This window comes from Scyliorhinus torazame, chromosome 11, assembly GCF_047496885.1.
Source record: "Scyliorhinus torazame isolate Kashiwa2021f chromosome 11, sScyTor2.1, whole genome shotgun sequence".
Taxonomy (NCBI): Eukaryota; Metazoa; Chordata; class Chondrichthyes; order Carcharhiniformes; family Scyliorhinidae; genus Scyliorhinus; species Scyliorhinus torazame.
In genome coordinates this window covers 187,148,486-187,172,273 of record NC_092717.1, presented here as the reverse complement: position 1 = coordinate 187,172,273, position 23,788 = coordinate 187,148,486, and positions in this window count along the sequence as shown.

The following is a 23,788-nucleotide window of genomic DNA, read 5'->3' as shown; positions in this document are numbered from 1 at the left end:
ACCACAATGATGCAGCCGACCCTACCTGACCGATACTGGAGGGCGCCCCCAGAGAGGTCCAGGCACCTGAAACGCATTTTGAGCAAGCCAAAGCACCTCTCTATCACACCCCTTGTCGCTGCACGGGCATCATTGTAGCTGTTCTCTGCGTCATTCTGTGGCCTCCGTATAGGCGTCATCAGCCACGACCGCAACGGGTAACCCCTGTCGCCTAGCAACCAGCCCCTCAGCCGGGGGTGGCGTCCCTCGTACATGCCAGGGATGTAAGACCGCGACAACATGTATGAGTCATGTACACTTCCCGGGTACCGGGCACAGACGTCATGCGGTGATCGCAGACCACCTGGATGTTCATGGAATAGGTCCCCTTCCTAGTGGTGAACACAGCCCTGTTATCCGCAGGTGGCCGCACGGCGACGTGCATCCCATCGATCGCGCCCTGGACCATGGGAAACCCGACCACGGCAAAGAAGCCCACGGCCCGGGCATCCTGGCTGTCCCGGTCCACAGGGAAGCGGATGTAGCGGTCCACAATGGCCTATAGGGCATCTGTCACTGCCCGGATGCACTGGTGCACCGATGTCTGCGAGATGCCGGACAGGTCCTCACCTGGCGTCTGGAATGACCCCGTGGCATAAACGTTCAGGGCCACCGTAACCTTGACGGACACGGGGAGAGGGTGTCCCCCACCCCCCCATGCCACGCGGTGCCAGGTGTGCCAGCATATGGCAGATGTATGCCACGGTTTCCCGGCTCATCAGGAGTCTGCTCCTGCATTCCCGATCCGTGAGGTCCTGGTATGACAGCCGGGGCCGGTACACACGGGGCCTCCTCGGGTGCCTCCGTTACCGTGGCGCCGCGACATCCTCCTCCCCCTCCTCGTGTTCCTCCTACACGACATGCTCCCCCTGCTCCTCCTCCTCGTCCTGTCAGGCGGGTGTCCATCCAGCCTGGGCGGCTGCCGCCTGCCCCTCTGCGGCAGCCTGAGCCGCCTCTCTGGCACGCTCCTCCTCCTCTTCCAGGGCAACATGGAGAATAGCGGCTGCCACCACGGCGGCCAACATCGCTGGCTGATCAGAAAACATGACGGCCTGCGGGGGGGACGGGGGTATGACATGTCATCATTGCCCGTGCCCCCCCCTCCTCCCAGCCAGGTGGCATGGGCTACGTGGGTGCGACTGTTGGAGGATGGCACCTTGCCAGGCGGATAAACTCCCTTGACCTCGCACCCCCCGTCCTCGACACTCACCCCCCCCCCCTACCCGGCACTCATCCCCCCCGTACCCAGCACTCCTCCCCCCCTCCCCAACACTCATCACCCCGTACCCGGCACTCAGCCTCCCATACCCGGCACTCATCCCCCGTACCCAGCACTCACCCCCCCGTACCCGGCACTCATCCTCCCGGACTGGCACTCACCCCCCCCCGTACCCAGCACGCATCCCCGCGTACCCGGCACTCATCCCCCCCTCCCCTGCACTCATCCCCCCTCCCCGGCACTCATCTCCCCATACCCGGCACTCACCGGCTACCCGGCACTCACCCCCCATCCCCGGCACTCACCCCCCCCTACCCGGCACTCATCCCCCCGTACCCAGCACTCCTCCCCCCTCCCGTGCACTCATCCCCCCCCCTCCCCGGCACTCATCTCCCCATACCCGGCACTCACCCCCTCCCCGGCACTCATCCCCCGTACCCGGCACTCACCCCCCCTACCCGGCACTCATCCGCCCCCCCCCCCCCCCCCCGTCCCACTCGCCGGCATTCATCGCCCCATATCCGGCACTCCCCCGAAGCCCATCCCACCCCCCCCCCCCACCGCACCCACACCCACACACACCTCTCCCCCACACACACAGACTGTGGCCATGCCATCACCTCTCCTGCGGCCACCCCCCATGCCGTGACCTACCTCCACGTTAAAAATGTGTTTTGATTTACGCCGACGTGACCCGCCCCTGCCATTCTCCGAGGCGGGCGACGCGATTGACGCCCCGCCGACTTTTCACTCTTCGGAGAAATTGGCAGGCGTCGGGGGCGGGATTCACGCCCAAAGTATTTATATGCCTAGTCCAGTTCACTTTCTGGTCAATGCTAACCCCCAGGATGTTGACAGTGGGGGATTCAGTGATGGTAATGCCATTGAATGTCAAAGCTAGATGATTGGATTCACTTTTATTGGAGTTGGTGATTGCCTCTGTAAGAGTCCTTCCTGATACTCCCTTTGTTCTTATTTATTTTATTTTATTATTTTGGTCTGTGGACCCATAATCAGGATGTGCCTTTCAGCAGAAGACACGAAGTTGAAAGAGTTTTCTTGCCACGAGATTTTGTGTTTGGGAGAGAAGAAACCAAAATCTTCGGCCCCGGGTGTATCTTAGAAACCGGTTGTGGAGGGAGTCAATTCAATTGGGGAACTGGCAACCAGTGAGTTGGCCAGGGACAGTATTCAGCTTGACAACGGTCAATGATTGGTTCCTACGTGATGCTTTTTAAGAGAACGTAGCAGAAGTGTTTAGACCTTGGAAGTGAAAGGAATCCTCTCTCGAAGAACTGCTGTATTGCTGTGAAAGCAGTGGGTGTCTGGGACATTCTTTGCTATAAACCTGAAGTGATCCTGAGCCTACAGAGAAAGTAGACAGCCTTGCCAATGAAAACCATCTCAAGCCTAGAAAGAAGAAGTACCAAAACGAAGGCCTGAACTTCAGAAAGACATTGACTGGAAATCATCTCTGTGCATCAAGGATCTTTATTCTTTTAGTTTTATTTATAATTTCTTTTGCTATTCACCACCCTTTCACCACTGTATTGTTTTTCTGAGTAGAAGTGGGACAAGTGGCAGCACGGTAGCACAGTGGTTAGCACTGTTGTTTCACAGCACCAAGGTCCCAGGTTCAATTCCGGCTTGGATCACTGTCTGTGCGGAGTCTGCACATTCGCCCTGTGTCTGCGTGGGTTTCCGCAGGGTGCTCCGGTTTCCCCCCACAAGTCCCGAAAGACGTGCTGTTAGGCCATTTCGACATTCTGAATTCTCCCTCCGTGTACCCGAACAGACGCCAGAATGTGGGGACTAGGGGCTTTTCACAGTAACTTTATTCCACTGTTAATGTAAGCCTACTTGTGACAATAATAAAGATTATTAAAAATTAGTTAGGAAGGGGCGTGTTAGGTATAGAATGGGGTAGTAGATAGTTACATTTTCCCTTCATTTAATTATAACACCGTACACAATAAATATATGTTTTAAAGTTACCTGATGCCTGACACTTGGTGTAAATGCTACTTTTCACTTGCCAGTCCAAGTCTGAATGCTGTCCAGGTCTCGCTGCATCTGGACACGGTCTGTTTCAGTATCTGAGGAGTCGTGAATGGTGCTGAACATTGTGGTATAATCAGCGAACAGCCCCATTTCCGACCTTATGCTGGGGGGAAGACTATTGATGAAGCAGCTAATGATGGTTGGATATCCGCACTACCCTGAAGAACTTCTGTGGCAGTACCTTGAATTGAGATTATTGATCTCCAACAGCCACAACCATCTTCCTTTGTGTTATGTATGCACTCTGGACAGCGGTCAGTTCAAACAGCACTCATTTGTCGTCATAGCACCTTTCTATAAACAGAGATCGGACCTGGAAAACCTGACCATGAAGTGCCGCCTGTACTTATTTCCACGTGAGTTCACTTCAGCCATTATCACAGCGGTCTACATCTCTTCCCAGGCATAAGTGAAGAAGGCGCTGGACGAACTTTACAGTTACAAACAACGAAACAGAACACCCGGAGGCCTTGTTCATCGTGGCCGGGGACTTCAACAAGGCCAACTTCAAGAGAGTACATCCAAAATTCCACCAGCATATCTCCTGTCCCGCTAAGTGCGACAACACTCTCGATCACTGCGACACAAGAATCAAGGAAGCCAACTGATCCATCCCTCGACCGCACTTCGGAAAATCGGACCATAAGACGGTTCTCCTTCTCCCGGCATACAAGGAGAAACTTAAGCGAGAGAATCCGGTGAAGAAAGTCGAGCAGTGCTGGTCTGAGGAACCAGAAGAACTGTTTGTGACTGCTTGGAGTCAGTGCACTGGTCCATCTTTAAGAACTCAGCGACCAACCCAAATGGGTATGCCACCACCGTCACAGACTTCATCAGCAAATTAGTGGACGACTGCGTGCCAAAGAAAGTAATACATATGTTCCTCAACCGGAAACCATGGCTTAATCGGGAGAATGACTCCCTACTGAAGGACAGGTCTGAGGCGTTCAAGTCAGATGACCCTAACCTATACAAGAAATCCAGGTACGACCTCTGCAAAGCCATCCCGGATGCCAAGAGACAATATCATACCAAGGTAGAGTCACAGACTAGCGCTCAAGACTCTCGTCGGTTGTGGTAAGGCCTAAGCAACATAACAGGCCATAAAGCCGAGCAGTATCTCCGGCAGCAGTGCACCCCTCCCCAATTAACTCAAAACATTCTATGCTTGGTTCTTGCAGGTAACCAACAATCCGCTGTCAACTGCTCCAGCAGCCCCGGACACACCCATACCCACCGTCACAGCTTCCGAAGTCAGATCAGCCTTCCTGAAAGTGGACCCTCGGAAGGCGACAGGTCCGGACGAGGTCTCTGGTTCTGCACTCAGAGCCTGCGCGGACCAGCTGACAGATGTGTTCGCGGACATCTTAAACCTGTCCCTACTCTGTTCCGAGGCCTCCACCTGCTTCAAGAAGACCACCATCATACCGGTGCAAAAGAAGAACCAGGCAATGTGCCTCAATGAATACTGTCCGGTGGCCCTAACATCAGTCGTAATTAAGTGCTTCAAGAGATTGAAGCACATCAACTCCATACTCCCAGGATCCCTCGATCCACTGAAATTCGCATACCGCCGCAACCGGTCCACAGCAGATGCCATGTCCCTGGCCCTACACTCATCCCTGGAGCACCTCAACAACAAGGACTCCTACATCAGACTCCTATTTATGGACTACAGCTCCGCCTTCAACATCATAATTCCAACCAAGCTCATATCAAAGTTTCAAAACTTAGGACCTGGCTCCTGCAACTGCATCCTCAGCTTTCTGACCCATAGACCAAAATCTGTAAGAATAAATGACTCCAATGAGTCGTTTCATTGTCCACCACCATATACGACTGGATTTGGCAGGACTGCAGACTTTGGCGGGATTCTCCATTTGACGTCGATGCAAGGTTTGTAGATTTTCACGACAGCAAAACTGACGCCGAACCTGGATCGATTCAGCAACTGTTCAGGGGCTAGCACCAGCGCCACGTGAAACACGATCAGTTCCAATGAAAAATGGATTGACACTCGGGAGGCTGACAAGCTGCAGCCACATGTACACACTTCGCTCCCCACACACACCATTCCAGCCAACAAGATGGCACTGGTAGTGCTGGAGTGTGCCCATACGGCTGATGGGTCGGCTGGGGCGAGAGGACACCTAGGAGGGTGGCCTGAGGGACACCCATACGACCTGTGGCCCTACGTTCACATTGGGCAGTTTGCGGCATGTACAGCTGTATGGCTGCCTTGCCAGCTGCAGCAATGGTGTTCCGTGCCTGTCCACCCCAACACTACAGTCCACCTCCTGACCAACCCCACAGTCCTGGCAAAAGCTCCCCGGCCAGCGGCACAACTGTCAGCACGCTATGGCAATGTTGGACACTTTCCTTACCCCCTCTCTCTCCGTCAGCAGTCATAGCGCCGGTTTCACGATTTCTAAAACCATAAGTGAACCTTGCCATCGGGAACTCGGCCCATCGGAGGTGGAGCATCGCAGAGGCCCCAGAGAATACCAGGTCAGGCCCACTAATGACATGCAAAGGCGTTTACTGCATTCTGGACCGCATTGACGCCGCTATCAGAGAATTGCGATTTGGTATCAAATCGGCGCCAGCCGTGATTTGGGCGTCGGAACCTATTCTCCGCCCAATCGCATTTCCCAATTTCGGCGTCAGCCAACGAAGAGCCATCGAATCATAGAATTTACAGTGCAGAAGGAGGCCATTCGGCCCATCGAGTCTGCACCGGTCCTTGGAATGAGCACCCCAAGTAAGCCCACACCTCCACCCTAACACCATAGCCCAGTAACCCTGCCTAACCTTTATTGGACACTGGGCACTTTATCATGGCCAATCCACCTCACCTGCACATCTTTGGACTGTGGGAGGAAACCGGAGCACCCGGAGGAAACCCCCACACAGACACAGAGATAACGTGCAGACTCCGTCCGCACTGTCCAAGCCAAGAATCGACCTGGGACCCTAAAGCTTTGAAGCAACAGTGCTAACCACTGTGATATCATCCCGCCCCTGATCTGTTGGTTGTGGGCTCGCTTAGCTCTGTTTATCGCATGATGCTTCTGCTACTTAGCATGCAAGCTGTCCTGTGATGTAGCTCCGCCAGGTTGACACATCATTTTTAGGTATGTCTGACGCTGTTACATTTGTAACATGTTACATGTTACAATGTTACATATTGTATCTTCTCCATTTTTCACCCATGAGTGAATAGAAAATGGGGTTTCTTTCCTCTGTTCGGGGAACTGTAAAATGGCCCCTTAACAAGGTCAACTTCTGAACATGTCAAACGTTTTGAGATTGAATTATTTTTGCTGGGAGAGTGTGGAGAACCACAGAACAGTATTGAGGCCTGACGTCAACTAACTCACCAGAATTCCATGTTATACAGAACAATGCACATTGGATGTAAAGTACCATTAACCTAATGTGTGACCCACGATAATTGGCAGATTTTGAGAAGCATTTGGACCTTTCCAAATTGTTTATCTCCTGAACTGCCACTTTCTTTTTGCCTAAAAATAGGATTGGCATATTTTAACCCAACATTTACTGAGAAGGACTTCCTGTGGTTTGAATTTTGTGCCAAGTGGTGAGGGAGGAAGGGATGATTAAATTGCAGGTCAGCTGAACTTCTATATTTGAACTATGTTTTAATTTTCAGCTTCAATGTACAGAAAGCAACAGATGGTTTTTGGGGAGGGGATGATTGTCCCTGGATACTTCATGTTCTCAAGTGCCTTCGATGTGGCCAAAATCAATTCTCACACAAGATAATACCTTGGTCATGGAGCTAAAGCTTGGCTCAAAACGGGAACCTACAATGCCAATCAAATTGCCTTCCAGCACTTATTAAGGAGGCTATATGGCATTTTAGTCCATAACTCTTGACCTAATCCCTTCTCCTCACAGAGACCAGCTAATTGGGAATAAACAGGCTCGATCGAAAGGCCACGCTGCGCCAGAAAATCAGCGCACCGAGGCACAAGGTGGCCAGTAGAAGCCCGGAGATCCCACTCTATCACGATCCCGCCCATAATGGCATTTTTGCATATTTGGCAAATTTTCATATTAGAGCGAGACAGCTGGTCTCACTCTAATATGTAGCTTACTGAGGCACCCGAGGAGTTGGGATCTGTCCCCTTTGCCTTGGAGACTTCGGGCGAGCTCTGTATCTAGTCTCCACAAATGGGGACCACATGGAATGGCACTCGTGGGGGTCTCCCAAGGGTTTGGAGGCTCCCAGGTGCATGCTCGTTTGGCAGGGTGGTATCTTGGCACTGCTAAGTGCTAACTGGGCATTGCCAAGATGCCACACTGGCATTTTTTGCATGGGTGCGATCGGGCCGGGGGTGCCTTGCGTGGGTGTTAGGGAGAGGTGCAGGGGAGCCCTGGGGCCCCTCATAGTGAGTTGGAGCTTTGGGAGAGTCGGAGGTCATGTCAGGAACTCCAGGGATTGGGCCAAAATGTTTTAATTGGGTCCTGCTCCCTTGCTACACTGAGGCGTTCTAGCAAGCGGAGCTTCTCAGTACAGAAAACAGAACTATGTACGAACTCGGACGTACTTTCGCCACTGAGGCCCCCTACCTAACCTGAGAGCCGTTTGATAGAGTTGTGTTTCTCGGCGCTGTGAGCACTAGGAAACACACACGGGGGGGGGGGGGGGTGTAGCACAATGGGCTAAACAGCTGGCTTGTAACACAGAACAAGGCAGCAGCGCCGGTTCTATTCCCGTACTGGCCTCCCTGAACCGGCACCGGAACGTGGCGACGAGGGGCTTTTCACAGTAACTTCATTGAAGCCTACTTGTGACAATAAGCAATTATTATAATTTTTTTTTGATAAACAATTTTATTGAGGCATTTTGGCATAGTAAACAACAATACAAAACGGTGTGCAAAGAACAATCAACATAGTGCAAAAACCAGCTCCCCTCCGACAAGGATGCGCCTAAATTAATTTTCCACGAAGAAGTCGATAAATGGTTGCCACCTCCTGGCGAACCCTGACAGTGACCCTCTCAGAGCGAACTTAATTTTCTCCAGACCGAGAAATCACTCCATATCCGATAGCCAGGCCTCCGACTTCGGGGGCTTTGAGTCCTTCCATGTCAACAGAATTCATCGCCGGGCTACCAGGGAAGCAAAGGCCAGAACGTTGGCCTCTCTCCCCTCCTGGACTCCCGGGTCCTCTGAAACCCCCAAAATTGCCACCTCTGGACTCATCACCACCCTTGTTTTCAGTACCCGGGACATAACGTCCGCGAATCCCTGCCAGTACCCTCTGAGTTTTGGACATGCCCAGAACATATGGACATGGTTCGCTGGCCCTCCCGAACATCTGGTGCACCTGTCCTCCAATCCAAAGAATTTACTCATCTGGGCCATTGTCATGTGGGCCCGGTGGACGACCTGAAATTGAATCGGGCTGAGCCTAGCGCATGTTGCGGTCGCGTTTACCCTGCTCAATGCCTCCGCCCATAACCCTTCTTCTATCTCACCTCCGAGCTCCTCTTCCCACTTAAGCTTCAGCTCCTCGGTCTGCGACTCCTCAGCCCCCATAAGTTCTTTGTATATTTCTGAGACCATCCCCTCCGCCACCCATCCACTGGACACTACCCTGTCCTGGATCCCCCTAAGTGGCAGGTGTGGGAAGGATGGAATCTGTCTGCGTAGAAAGTCCCGCACCTGCAAGTACCTGAAATCATTCCCTCTCGCCAGCGCAAATTTCTCCTCTAGCGCCCTCATGCTTGGGAAGCTCCCTTCCAAGAACAGATCCCCTATCCTCTCAATCCCAGCCCTCCTCCATGTTCAGAACCCACCATCCATATTCCCTGGGGCAAACCAGTGATTGTCGCAAATTGGGGACCAAACTGAAGCTCTCACTTCCCCCACGTGCCTTCTCCATTGGCCCCAGATCCGCAAGGTCGCCACCACTATAGGGCTGATGGAGTACCGTGCCGGCGGGAGCGGCAGGGGCGCCGTAAACAGGGTTGCCAAACTGGTGCCCCTGCACGAAGCGGCCTCCATCCGCCACCAAACCAACCCTACACCCACCATCCACTTCCTTATCATAGCTATGTTGGCCGCCCAGTAGTAATTACTAAAATTTGACAGCGCCAGCCCCCCTCCCCTCTGCTCTTCTCAAGCATCAATCTTCTCACCCGCGGGGACATTCCTGCCCACACAAATCCCATAATCATTTTATTGACCTTCTTGAAAAAAGAATGAAAATGGGGAGACACTGGAATACGCACAGGAATCTCGGGAGGATCGTCATTTTAACCATCTGCACTCTCACCACTAGTGTCAGTGGGAGCGCATCCCACCTCCGGAACTCGACCCTCATTTGCTCCACCAACCGAGATAAGTTCAACTTGTTCAACCGGCCCCAGTCCTGCGCCACCTGTATCCCTAAGAATCTAAAACTGTCCCCCACTAACCTAAACGGCAGCCCCCTCAGCCGCCCCTCCTGGCCCCTCGCCTGGACTTCAGACAACTCACTTTTTGCCATGTTCAGTTTATACCCCGAGAACTGGCCGAATTCCCTCAGGAAAACCCCGCCGCTAGTGCAAATCGAAAAGAACAAAATAAATAATAGGCACTTCCAACCACCCCGATCAGAACACGAAAAGCCCCCAGCACCAAATACCTTAACTACTCTCTTTTTCCAGAGAAAACCCGAGTACAGAAGAGAACAAAAACAACACAACACAAGAAAAACATGTAAACATCGCTTAGTAACTCTTTAACTTAAGTCCAAAAAGTCCTCAGTTCGGCACCAGCCCTTCTCTCTTGGCGAAGTCCATCGCGTCCTCGGGCTCCTCAAAGTAATGATGCTGTCCCTCGTGGTGTGACCAAAGGCACGCCGGGTATAGCAGCCCAAACTTCACCTGCTTCTTAAACAGAATCTCTTTGACTTGCCTGTAGCTGGCCCTCCTTCTGGCCACCTCCACGCTCCGGTCCTGGTAGACGTGTAGGACACTATTGTTCCAATGACAGCTCCACATGTGCTTGGCCCACTGTAGCACCCGCTCCTTGTCCAGGAACCTGTGGAACCTGACCACCATCGTTCGGGGGCGGGGGGGTGGGGGGGGGGGCTCGCGGCTGCCTCGCTAGCGCTCTGTGTGCCCTGTCCATCACCAACGGACGAGGGAAGACATCATCCCCCAACAACTTCTGGAACATGGCTGCCACATATGAGGCGGCATCCTCTCCCTCAGAACCCTCTGGGAGACCAACGATTCTCAAATTCTGCCGACGGGACCTATTTTCCAGTTCCTCCACCTTCTCCAGAAGCCTTTTTTGTTGGTCTTTCAGCCTCTCCATCTCCACCTCCACCACCGTTTGGTCATCCTCCTGCTCCTCCAGCGTCTTTTCCAGCTTCTGGACCGTCCGATCCTGGGCATCCAGCCTGTGCTCCAGGCGCTCAATTGATTTCTGAATCGGGTCTAAACTGTCCCGTTTCAGCGCGGTGAAGCCTTCTTGGATGACCTTCAGCAGATGCTCCGTTGTTGGCTCCGTTGTTGGTATAGAAGCATCAGCTTCTATACCACTCTTATTTGCCCACTTCTTCAACTGTTTACGATTCTTTCTGCTTCTTAATTCTATACACCTATATCTGGAGTCAGTGCCTGAGTGCCTATGCCTTCAGATCCAGCGCTCAAAATTACAAAAAAATCGGGGGAGAAGGTCCAAAAGTCCGACCGGATCGAGAGCCACCAAATGTGCGACTTACTCCCTCATAGCCGCCACCGGAAGTGAATTATTATTATTATTAAACGTGCTGGATATGGGACTTTGTTCCCATTTAGTTAAATCGCGACCCAAATTTTTGGTGAGGTCTTTGAATGCAACTTAAAGGTGCACCACCTTTTACTGGTCACATGGCTGGATGTTTGAAGAGAGCTGTTGAAAAACATTGGGAGGCTTTCCGAGACACTGTGTCAAGGCCTCACCTCTAGCAAGAAGCGAATGAAAAAGAATGTGAATATGGGCACCCATAGTCGAGCAACATTTGTTCTGGAACTTCTCGGAGGACTTCACCAAAAAAGAAAGTTCCGTCCATTACTTTCACATTCTAGAAGTCACAAGTGTTGGAGGATTTCTTTCTCATTCGCTTCTTGCTAGTGTTCCCCTTTAATCCACAGACCAATAGAAGGAGGACATGAGGCCAGGCAGAGCAGTACCAGTTATTGCAGGAGAGAGGGACAGGAGGACGAGGTGGACATTTTCCATCAGTTGGGTACAGGATATACCTTCTCCACTTGTACCTTCTGAAATAGGACCTCCAGCCCTGCATCAGAGAATATGTGGGCCCTCTCAAATGGTCCTTAATCTATCCTGAAATATCCCACTGTGGTTCAGCCAACACACTCATAATACCTTAAGTGGAAGTGGGTACGAAGAGCCCATATTTCTTTCCACAAATTGGCCTAAACAGCACTTTAATGCTAATCCTAAATAATAATCTTTAATAATAAAAACAGAAGGTGCTTGTTTTAGTATCTCCAAGCAAATTCAAATTATGATCATCATCAGTTAACACCAAAATTGTGTGCTAAAGTTAGACTTCCAAAGCATCTGTTTTCATCCCTTCACTTGTTCAGACCACATCAAATGTCATTTGCCAAGCAAGCAAGCGAGGTCCCAGAGGGAAACGTGTCTTGCTAATCATAACCTTTATTTGTAGTTTGAAAACTAAGAGGAAAAACTGCTGATCCCAGAAGCATAGAACTCTAGTAACATTTTAGGATTGCAAAAATTTAAATATTTATTAACAAGAAGAAAAAAAATGAAGCACATAAGAATACAATTACATAATTAAAACAGTCTTCCAGAACATCCCAAAAATGTATTTGGTCAGAATATACAATTATTACCTTCTTGGTAGCAGCTCCCTTACAGATTTTAACGATAAAAATCCAGTAATGTTACCAAAGACAAAAACTACTGTTCCCGTAATAAAGATTTACCCCACGACTCCTAAAAAACTTCCACTCAGCTGTGGAAATCCAAGAAGACTTTTTTGGCTTGGCTGGATGCCTGTTACACCTTCCACACCTTCCCCCAGCACAGAACTGATCTTAGGACATCTCTCCAACAGCCGCCATAACTCAGCTTTTCTAAATATCCTTTCCTCCTTTCAGCACTGATTCCATTGCCCTCAGGCACGTCTCTGAACTCAAATTTTCCAAATATTTCATATTTTCCTCTTGCCTTCCCTTTTGGGTCGATAACATTTTAGTAACCTTTCCCTGTTTAATTATGATACCTTTGTATGTTTTAAAAGTCCCTTGTCATTTCCAAACTCCCCGTTGAAATTTAACAGCTCAAAAACCAAGTCCCCAACTATCTTCTCATGAAAATTCTAAACCAAATATTATTTATTTATAAATCCAACCTCACCATAGCCTCTCATTACAAATGCATGCCCCTAGGCCTGACCCTTTATCTCTCAGCTCTTACAGATACACTCTGCAGGATTCTCCCCTAACCGGTGCGGCAGGCCGTACCGGCTCCGAGGAGTGGCGTGAACCACTCCGGCGTCGGGCCGCACGGAAGATGCGGAATCCTCCACACCTTCAGGGGCTAGGCCGGTGGCGGTGGGGTTGGCGCCACGCCAACCGGCGCCGAAGGGCTTGGCGCAGCACCAACTGAAGCTGAAGGGCCTCTGCCGGCCGGCTCGAGTTGGCGCATGCGCGGGAGCGCCAGCGTGTGCTGGCATGATCCCAGCGCATGCGCAGGGGAGTTTCTTCTCCGCACCGGCCATGGTGGACCGTTACAGCGGCCGGCGCAGAGGGAAAGTGCGCCTACGACACAGGCCCGCCCGCGGATCGGTGGGCCCCGATCGCGGGCCAGGCCACCATGGGGGCACACCCCGGGTCCAGATCCCCCCGTGCCCCCCCGAGGCTGTCCGCACTGTCAGGTCCCGCCGGTTTGATTTACGCCGGTGGGACTGGCCGCAAACGGGCGGCCACTCGGCCCATCGCGGAGTGGGGGATCGCCGGGGGGGGAGGGCTACTGCCAATGGCCCCCGACTGGCGCGACGCAATTTCCACCCCCGCCGAAAAACCGACGCCGGAGAATCCGGCAACCGGCATCGGGGTGGCGCGGCGGGATTCACGCCGCCCCTTGCCGATTCTCCGGCCCGGTGGAGGGTCGGAGAATCCCGCCCACTGTCTCTATTAACCTTTCCTCAGTTTAATTAATCATGGACACGCATATACAAACACACAGATTTCTTCGCACCTTTGCATCATCACGCACAGTGGTTAGCGCTGTTGCTTCACAGCGCCAGGGACCTGGGTTCGATTCCTGGCTTGGGTCACTGTCTGTGCGGAGTGTGCACATTCTCCCCGTATATGCGTGGATTTCCTCCGGGTGCTCCGGTTTCCTCCCACAAGGTCCCGAAAGACATGCTTGTTAGGTGAATTGAACATTCTGAATTCCCCCTCAGTGTATCCGAACAGGTGCTAGCGTGTGGGAACTTCAGTGCAGTGTTAATGTAAGCCTACTTGTGACACTAATAAAGATTGTTATTATTATAAGAAACTTCAACTTTTGATATATTTTTCACCCCACTAAATGACTATGTAACTGAAAAATTAATAATTATTTTTAGTAGCACAAAGATGCTGCATGGAAAATCATTTTTATTAATATAAATGGGACTGAATGAAGATCGCCTTCATCTCCTGAAGTGTGAGATTTGAAACTGTAGTCTGTCATAAGCAGATTTCTGAAATGAGCCAGATATTACACGACAGCAGAAAAATCTTTGCGCAAAAGGGTCTGGCATTCTTTGATAATTATAATTACCTAGTTGCATCCTTCTTTTAAGATGCCTCAGCCTGTTTTGAGGCGTTAAAAGGAATCGGGTCCAAGTCCTGGAGCACCAATTCCAGAGGTTCACCACAAACCAGCAATGATTAGACCTGGTAAGCCATCATTTCTAAAGCAGCCCAAAAAAACCCTGCACCCTGCCTGACAGTAATGCTTGCTTGGGATAGGTTTCCAAATGCGTCCTTGATTTTCAGAAAGGAACACTAATTCGCTGGATCAGCTAGACATTAAAGGTTCACAACACTTTTTTCAAAGAATAACAGCAAAGCTTCCTCGTGTCCTGGCCAACATTTCTTCCTCATCCCAAATTATCAGATTAACCAGTTATTCATCTCATTTGCTGTTTGTGTAACCGTGCTGTGCACAAAATGACCTCCCACAACTATCTCCAAAGCAGCAGTGACTGCACTGAGAGATCATTCATGAGGTGCTTGCTCATGCTTAGGTGCTGTGTAAATGCAGGTTAGACAGTGTAAAATCAGCACATTGTTGTTTTAAAGACGCGTATTTCAGACCAAAGTTTTTGTGAACAGTTTAGAACTCAATCCCAGCTTTCTTTAGGAAACAGAAAGACAGAGATTGAGTTTTGGCCGGCTGTCCAGTAAAGTACTGAGGAAGCACTGCACTTTTGGAGGGGCTTTATTTTTGGATGAGACATTAAATCTGTGACCCATCTGCCCTAACAGATGATCCTGTGACATTCGAGTCATTGCGTTTTTAAGCATGAAAGGAGGCTCTTTGGCCCATCGTGTTCGTGCTGGTCATCAAGCACCTATTTACTCTAATCTCATTTTCCAGCATTTGGTCCGTCGCCTTGTATGCTATGATGTTTCAAATGCTCATCTAAATACTTCTTAAATGTTGTGAGGGTTTCTGCCTGGGACCCAGCACCGATCCCTGTGGAACACCACCGTCACAAAAACAACCTTCGACCATCACTCTCTATCTCCTGTCACGAAACCAATTTTGGATACAATTTGCCAAATTGCCCTGGATCCCTTGGGCTCTTACCAACTTGGCAAGCCTCCCACACAAGGCCCTGAATTGGATTCTCCGATTTTGAGACTACGTGCTGACGCTGGCGTGGGTACAGTGGTGTTTTACAACAGCAGAAACGGCGCAACAGGAGCACCGATTCAGCAACTCTAAATGGGCTCGCACCATTGCCACGTGGAACACAACCGCTTCCAAGTAAAACAGTGACAGATTTGCCGGGTCCGTGATTGCTGCACATGACGCTCATACGTTGCAGCTGCACTTAAACGATCCTTTCCCCCCCACACCGTCCCGGTCAACAAGATGGCTGGAAAGAGAGCAGCGCCACGGTTCAGGGACGCCGAGCTGGACACCCTCCTGGACACCGTGCAGGAGAGAAGGATGACCCTGTACCCCGGCCCGGGAGGAAGGCAGCCGGGCGCTGCTGTTCGCTGTTGGCTACATCGTCCGGCCTGGCATCCACTGCAGGAAGAAACTGCACAACCTTCTCTGGGCGGCCAGGGTGAGTAGGCAGCGGTGTGCCCCTGGAACCAACCCCACTCCGCCCCCAACACACACTAGGCTCGGAACCCCCCCATCCCAGGGGGTGGCAGAACCCTCCCCCCCCCCCCACACTTCCCCACATGCCAGCATGCATGCCAGCCGCAATGGCCGGCGCCCTGGCCACTGATGCCACCATGTACCCAACCCCAGGGATGGATGCGTCGGAACGTCTAACAGGGCCATTGTTTGTGTGCACCCGCCCCCCAGGAGAAGGCTGCGCACAACCGCTGGGAGCGGGGGAAGACTGGAGGGGGGCCACCAGACCTGCGTTCCCTCACCATGCCCGAGCAGAGGGCACTGGACGTGGTCCTCGGTCCGGAGGAAAGGGAGGTCGCCGACACGGAGGTCGGCGGCAGGCAAGCAAGTGAGACACCCTGCTTGGTTCCGGATTCTCATGAACCCCCTCACCTTCACCCCCTCACCCCCCACACCCCCTCACTCCCCCACACCCCCAACCCACCGCCCTTACCACCCCCGCACCCCTCCACACACCCCTCACACCTCATCCTTCACCCCCTTCCCCCCACCCCCAACTCTCTAACCCCCCATGCCCCCAGTCCTGCTGTCTAACCATACATGTTGTCTTGTGTCTCACAGGACCTGCCGGAGATGGGCCCGGTCCATTCAGAGACCCCCGCGCCCTGCCAGTGCCAGAGCCATTACCCCCAGGCGGCTAAACACTGACAGGGAGAGCAGCTCTCTGCCCGAGACTCAGGAGACCCCGGAGTTCAGGTCGGAGGAGGACACTGACTTTCAGTCACAGCTGTGTCCAACACCCTGCACCATCTCAGAGACTGTCACCTCCGTTGGACACATTAGTGAAGAGGCTCCTGGGACACTATCTGGTGCGCACCACACAGTCAGACCGGTACAGCAGGTGGAGGTAGGAGCAGCCGAGGGGCCGGACAGTCAGTCCCAGGAACCAGCTGCCGCCCAAACGGGTCCCGGGCTCCTGGAACATCATAGTTGAGATCTGCGTGCAAGAGCTGGGGCATTCTGTGCAGGCGGGGGCCGTGGCTCAGGACAGGGCTGTCCTCTCACAGGCAGCCATGTGCTCGTGCCACCTGGATGTCGCAGCGGCGCTCCTCAGCTTGGCTCAGTCACAGCGGGCCATGCTGAGAGCGGCGATGGGCATTGCCCAGGTGCTGGCCGGCGTGGCGTAGACTCAGGAGGAAGTGGCCCGCACCCAGAGGGACATCGCCCACCACTAGAGGGACGTGGCCCAGTCACTGGCTGATGTGGCACAGACCCTCAATGTGGTGGCACAGCCCCAGATGGAGAAGGGCTGCTCCCTGTGCTCCACGACCGCGAACATGCAGACCCTTGTTGAGACCAGAGCGGGTCTCCAGGACTGGCAGTGCCAGGAGGCGAGGGGGCTTCAGGGGGTGGCCCCACATGCACCCCATTTCATGGAGTAGCCCGGGGCCATCGGGCACCCCCAGGGAGGAGGAGGTGCTGGGGCCCGTGCCGGAACAGCACAGCATCTTGGACTCCCCCCCTTCTGTCCCTGGTGCATCTGGTGGGCAACGGGCAGGACAGGGCGGCACCACGCCACACGGGACACCCAAGCAGCAGCCGGGCCCATCCAGGCTGGGTCGCCCCAGGAGACGTGTGTCGCAGGGCAGGAGTCACAGCAGGCCGTCTCTACTTCTGCTGTACCGTCTGGGGAACCACCTAGGCATAGTGTCAGGGCCCTTACGGTCAAAAAGTTAGACACCAGTTAAGTTGGCATGGGTGCAGGGCACAGTTGAATTATAGGGGCAAGGGCACAGACTGCATATATTTGTTCACAATAAACACCTGTTAACACCATTCAAACCGACCTTGGTGCTCCATCTGATGGGTAGGGGGTGGGGCGGTCAGTGCTGGCCAGTGGGGGTGGGGGACGAGTGAAGGCCCCAAGGGTGGACCGTGCTCCCACCCGACCGTCCCCAGCTCCCCTACCGCAGGGACTCGACGGGACCGTGTGATGGACTGGCCAGCTCGCATGCAGGAATCACCCAAGTGGAAGGTGCATGAGTCAGACATTGTAGAAGGCAAATTTACCTATTCATCCTATAGTGCCTGTAGCGCACAAAGACTCACGAGAGACGAATAGAGATGAAGTCGATGAGGCTTTATTAAGCGTGACTTGTTCCCCGCAGTTCAGTAGCAGACTGGCCTGCGGGGGAGAACTCCTGGTTCTTATACTCCGCCTTCAGGGCGGAGCTAGAGGTCAACAGCCAACCAGGACCCGGGATCTGTCAGCCAATGACATCATGGCTTCACAGTCCCACATGACCCCTAATGCATACTACCACAGTGCCTCACCCCATTTCCTTGTTCCTTCTCTGACCAGCTTCTCTATCAACCGCCTTCTGATGTTTCCTATGAAAATCCATTCTGGCACTGACTTGCGCTGGGACACAAGGCCATGTGTGTTTTCAGCTGTCTGGTAACAGTAACCACTCTTCGTATCTGAGACAAAAATCACAAGTGTCAGCTTAGATCAGTTCCTGGCATTTTATTGAGTTAATAAAGGTTATGAAAGCCGCTGTACAAATTCTTTAGAGCTTTTCCAGCGAACATAGGGAACATCACAGTCAAGCCTGATGTTATTGAAAATTACTCTTCAGGAAGCCAATTACATATTTTTTCATTTTCATATTAATTACAGCAATGTGAGCATCACTGGCAATTCTGGTATTTCTAGTTGCTCTGAGGTGGTGGTGGTATACCTCTGCCTTGAACCAGATGGTGAAAATATTCCCACAATGTTGTTAGTGAGGGAGTTCCAGAATTTTGGCTCAATTACACTGATATGGCAATTTAAGTCCAATTCAGGATGGTGTGTAACGGAGAGACTTATTGCACATGTACAGCTGCCAACATTGAGACACACACAGGGGTCATACAGTAGATGGGAAGTAAACATTGCCTTTTATCTGCAGTGCACCGTACAGGAGGTGACATTAAGATACACATGCAAAGTATCAAATGGGACTGAATTGGCCTAGTTTACCATTCCAATTTTGCACAGTGTACCTTTCAGGGTGTGTTATAAAATGCAGCCAAGAGGAACATTGTGGAAAAGTTAAAGACTGGATAGTCAGAAGCTTTTTCCCAGGGTGGAAGAGTCAATTGCTAGGGGGCATACATTCAAGGTGCGAGGGGCAAGGAGATGTGCGGGGCACGTTTTCTGCACAAAGGGTGGTGGGAGCCTGGAACTCGCTGCCAGGGAGGTGGTGGAAGCAGATACGATAGTGACTTTTAAGGGGCGTCTGGACAAATACATGAATAGACTGGGAATAGAGGGATATGGTCCCCGGAAGGGGAGTTTTTTTAAATTTCAGACAGGCAGCAATGTCGGCGCATGCTTGGAGGGCCGAAGGGCCTGTTCCTGTGCTGTAAATTTCTTTGTTCTTTGTTCTATACCCTGCCAGCGCATGTAACACTTGCTAGTCACACAGCAAGCAAATTAATAGCGTAAGTACAGATCAGGCACCAGATTGGTATCAGTTCACTGAAGTTCTGGTACACATATACTTAGACCAAGGGCAGGATTCTCTGCTTCCCAGACTAAGGGCTGGAATCTCCGATTGCCGACGGCAAAATCACATTCGGCAATTGGCCGGTGAGTCTGTTTTGACGCCGAAATGGGGGACGCCGCTGTTTTTCAGATGCACCGCCCTCTCAAAAACAGCATCATCGTTGAGTACACCGCACACCGTTGGGACGGCCTCAGGATGTCACCAGAGGCTCCCGCCCGATGCTCCGCCCCCGATGGCATGGGGCACGTGTGCTCACCGTTTCAGGGACCTCGCGTGGCAGCTGCTGAATGTGTCCAGTGCCGCCACAGTGGGGGGGGGGGGGCTGTTCTGCTGGCCGCGGGGGGCTTTGGCAGGGGCTGGGGGGACTGGTGGGCAGTGGCGAGGGGTGTTACAGGGGGCACTATTTGGCAGGCCAGGTCTGCGTGCGGCCGGTGCCATGTTGTATGGAGCGACCGCTGCAGGTTACCACCGTGCAAAGGCGCGGCCATGAATCTAACAATTCTCCGTCCGTATCTGCAGGTAAAGCCGGGGCGTGGCGCGGCTGCTAGCCCCCCACCAAGCGGAGCATCGGTGCGGGGGCGCAGCCGACCTTTTGTTCGTAAGACAAGACACATGCTCCGGACACAGCCTCAAAATCGTAGAATCCAGCCCTAAACGTTGACGGCGATGCAGAATTCGTGGACTATCACAACAGCAAAACTGCAGCCGCACCTGGACCGATTCCGCTACTGTAACAGAGCTAGCACCGGCGGAGCGTGAAACACAATTGATTCTAATGAAAAACGGTGTTGGATTCGCCGGTTTCGCGATTGACACTCAGGCTGACAAACTGCAGTCGCATATACACACTTCACTCCCCACACACACCATCCCAGCCAACAAGCTGGCAGCTATACACGTGGCCCCAAGATTTACCAACTGAGCTGGAGACTCCCCTGGACATGGTGAAGGAGCCGCAGATGACCCCGGCATGGGAAGGAGGCTATCAGCCGCCGCCGTTCTCTAGGGCGCAGGTGGCAGAGGCTGTCAGCGCCGTGGGCAACACTGTCTGGACCAGCCAGCAGTGCCGAAAAAAAAACTGCATGATCACAGGGTGAGTGGGCAACACTGTGCCTCTGGCACTAAACCCTGTCCCACACACCCGTAACACTTCCACCACCCCCCGTCCCCATCCCCACCGAGAGGGCGGCAGCTCCCCCACCCTTCGCCACATGCCGGCACCCATACCGGCTGCCATGGCCGAGTGCCCTGGCCACTGAGGCCACCAGCTAACCACTCCCGAAGCTGCCTGCATCACTCTGTATAATATGATTGTTTTCTGTTTCCGCCCCCCAAGGAAAAGGCCGCCCACAACTGCAGGGAGCGGGAGAAGATAGGAACCTGCGATCCCTAACCATGGCAGATTGGAGGGCTCTGGATGTGGTCATCGGCCCGGAGGTACGGGAGGTCGCCGAGGTGGAGTTCAGCCGCGGGCGAGGAAGTGAGACCCCAATTTGTTGAGGTTCCCCGTGACACCCGTGTCAACCCCACCCACAACACCACCCCCACACCACCATCACCCCCACACCACCCTCACCCCTACAGCACCCTCACCCTACACCCCCCCACCCTCACCACCCCCCACCCACATGCTCACCCTTAAGACTGACCGGCCCGCGGTCTAATCATGCGTCTTGGCCTGTGCCTTGCAGGAGCTGCTGGTGATGGGGCGGGTATATCTGGCATCCCCCACCCTCAGCCAGTGCCACAGCCGAAGCCCCATGAGCTGAGCAGCGATGAGAGCAGCACGGATGGCAGCCCTCCGCCCGAGACTCAGGAGACCCCGGAGCTCAAGTCGGAGGATGACACGGATTTCCCGTCACAGCTGTCTCCAACACCCTCCACCTACCCAGAAACACTCACCTCGGTTGGGCACTTTAGTGAAGAGGCTCCTGGGACCCTATCTGGAGCTCACCATACAGTTAACCCGGTACAGCAGGTGGAGGTAGGAACTCCAAGGGGGTGGACGGTCAGAGGGTAGACCGACCCCAGAGACTAGCTGCCGTCCAGACGGGTTTCGGGTTTCTGGAGCAGACAGTCCAATCAATTGTGCAGCTGCCGGGCCCATCCAGGCCCGGTCGCCCCAGAAGACGCCCGCCACCAGGGACCCATGTAACAGGGCGGAAATCAGAGCAGGCCTCCTCCACTCCTGCTGTACAGTCTGGGGACCCACCACTACGTGGCGTTAGGGCCCTTAAGACCAAAAGGTTTGACATCAGTTAAGTTGGCATGGGTGCAGAGCACAGTTTAGTTATAGGGGCTAGGGCACATATATGTATATATTGTGCATATTTGTGCACCTGGTACCACTGCTACAACCTGCCTCAGTGCTCTGTCAGATGGGTGTAAGGGGTTGGCCAGAGAGGGGATGCGGGGAGGGAATGGGTAGATGTTGTGGGTGGCCTGGGCTCCCAACCCTCCCCCTGACCGTCCCCACCACCCACACCCCAGGGATCCTATGGGACCATGTGATTGAATGGCCAGCTCACATGCAGGGATCACCCAGGTGGATAGTGCTATCATGGGCAGGAGTTCGACATTGTCATAGATGCAGAGCACCAGAGCTCATTGCAGAGCGGGTTGTCATCATTCCCCATCCCATGGACCAGACCCGCCTTGAGGAGGAGTTTATAGATTGTATCCGCGATAGTTTCCTAGAACAGTATGTAATGGAACCTACGAGGGAACAAGCGGTCCTAGATCTGGTCCTGTGTAATGAGACAGGATTGATTCAGGATCTCATAGTTAGGGATCCTCTCGGAAGGAGCGATCACAATATCGTGGCATTTAAAATACAGATGGAGGGTGAGAAGGTAAAATCAAACACTAGTGTTTTGTGCTTAAATAAATTAGATTACAGTGGGATGAGAGAAGAACTAGCTAAGGTAGACTGGGAGCAAAGACTTGATGGTGAAACAGTTGAGGAACAGTGGAGAACCTTCCAAGCAATTTTTCACAGTGCTCAGCAAAGGTTTATACCAACAAAAAGGAAGGACGGTAGAAGGAGGGAAAATCGACCGTGGATATCTAAGGAAATAAGGGAGAGTATCAAATTGAAGGAAAAAGCATACAAAGCAGCAAATATTAGTGGGAGACTAGAGGACTGGGAAATCTTTAGGGGGCAACAGAAAGCTACTAAAAAAGCTATAAAGAAGAGTAAGATAGATTATGAGAGTAAACTTGCTCAGAATATAAAAACAGATAGCAAACGTTTCTACAAATATATAAAACAAGAAAGAGTGGCTAAGGTAAATATTGGTCCTTTAGAGGACGAGAAGGGAGATTTAATAATAGGGGATGAGGAAATGGCTGAGGAAGTGAACAGGTTTTTGGGGTTGGTCTTCACAGTGGAAAACACAAATAACATGCCAGTGACTGATGGAAATGAGGCTATGACAGGTGAGGACCTTGAGAGGATTGTTATCACTAAGGAGGTAGTGATGGGCAAGCTAATGGGGCTAAAGGTAGACCAATCTCCTGGCCCTGATGGAATGCATCCCAGAGTGCTAAAAGAGATGGCTAGGGAAATTACAAATACACGAGTGATAATTTACCAAAATTTACTAGACTCTGGGGTGGTCCCAGCGGATTGGAAATTAGCAAACGTGACACCACTGTTTAAAAAAGGAGGTCGGCAGAAAGCGGGTAATTATAGGCCAGTGAGCTTAACTTCGGTAGTAGGGAAGATGCTGGAATCTATCATCAAGGAAGAAATAGCGGGGCATCTGGATGGAAATTGTCCCATTGGGCAGACGCAGCATGGGTTCATAAAGGGCAGGTCGTGCCAAACTAATTTAGTGGAATTTTTTGAGGACATTACCAGTGCGGTAGATAACGGGGAGCCAATGGATGTGGTATATCTGGATTTCCAGAAAGCCTTTGACAAGGTGCCACACAATAGGTTGCTGCATAAGATAAAGATACATGCCATTAAGGGGAACGTAGTAGCATGGATAGAGGATTGGTTAATTAATAGAAAGCAAAGAGTGGGGATTAATGGGTGTTTCTCTGGTTGGCAATCAGTAGCTAGTGGTGTCCCTCAGGGATCAGTGTTGGGCCCACAATTGTTCACAATTTACATAGATGATTTAGAGTTGGGGACCAAGGGCAATGTGTCCAAGTTTGCAGACGACACAGGTGAGTGGTAAAGCAAAAAGTGCAGAGGATACTGGAAGTCTGCAGAGGGATTTGGATAGGCTAAGTGAATGGGATAGGGTCAGGCAGATGGAATACAATGTTGAAAAATGTGAGGTTATCCATTTTGGTAGGAATAACAGCAAAAGGGATTATTATTTAAATGATAAAATATTAAAACATGCTGCTGTGCAGAGAGACCTGGGTGTGCTAGTGCATAAGTCGCAAAAAGTTGGTTTACAGGTGCAACAGGTGATTAAGAAGGTGAATGGAATTTTGTCCTTCATTGCTAGAGGGATGGAGTTTAAGACTAGGGAGGTTATGCTGCAACTGTATAAGGTGTTAGTGAGGCCACACCTGGAGTATTGTGTTCA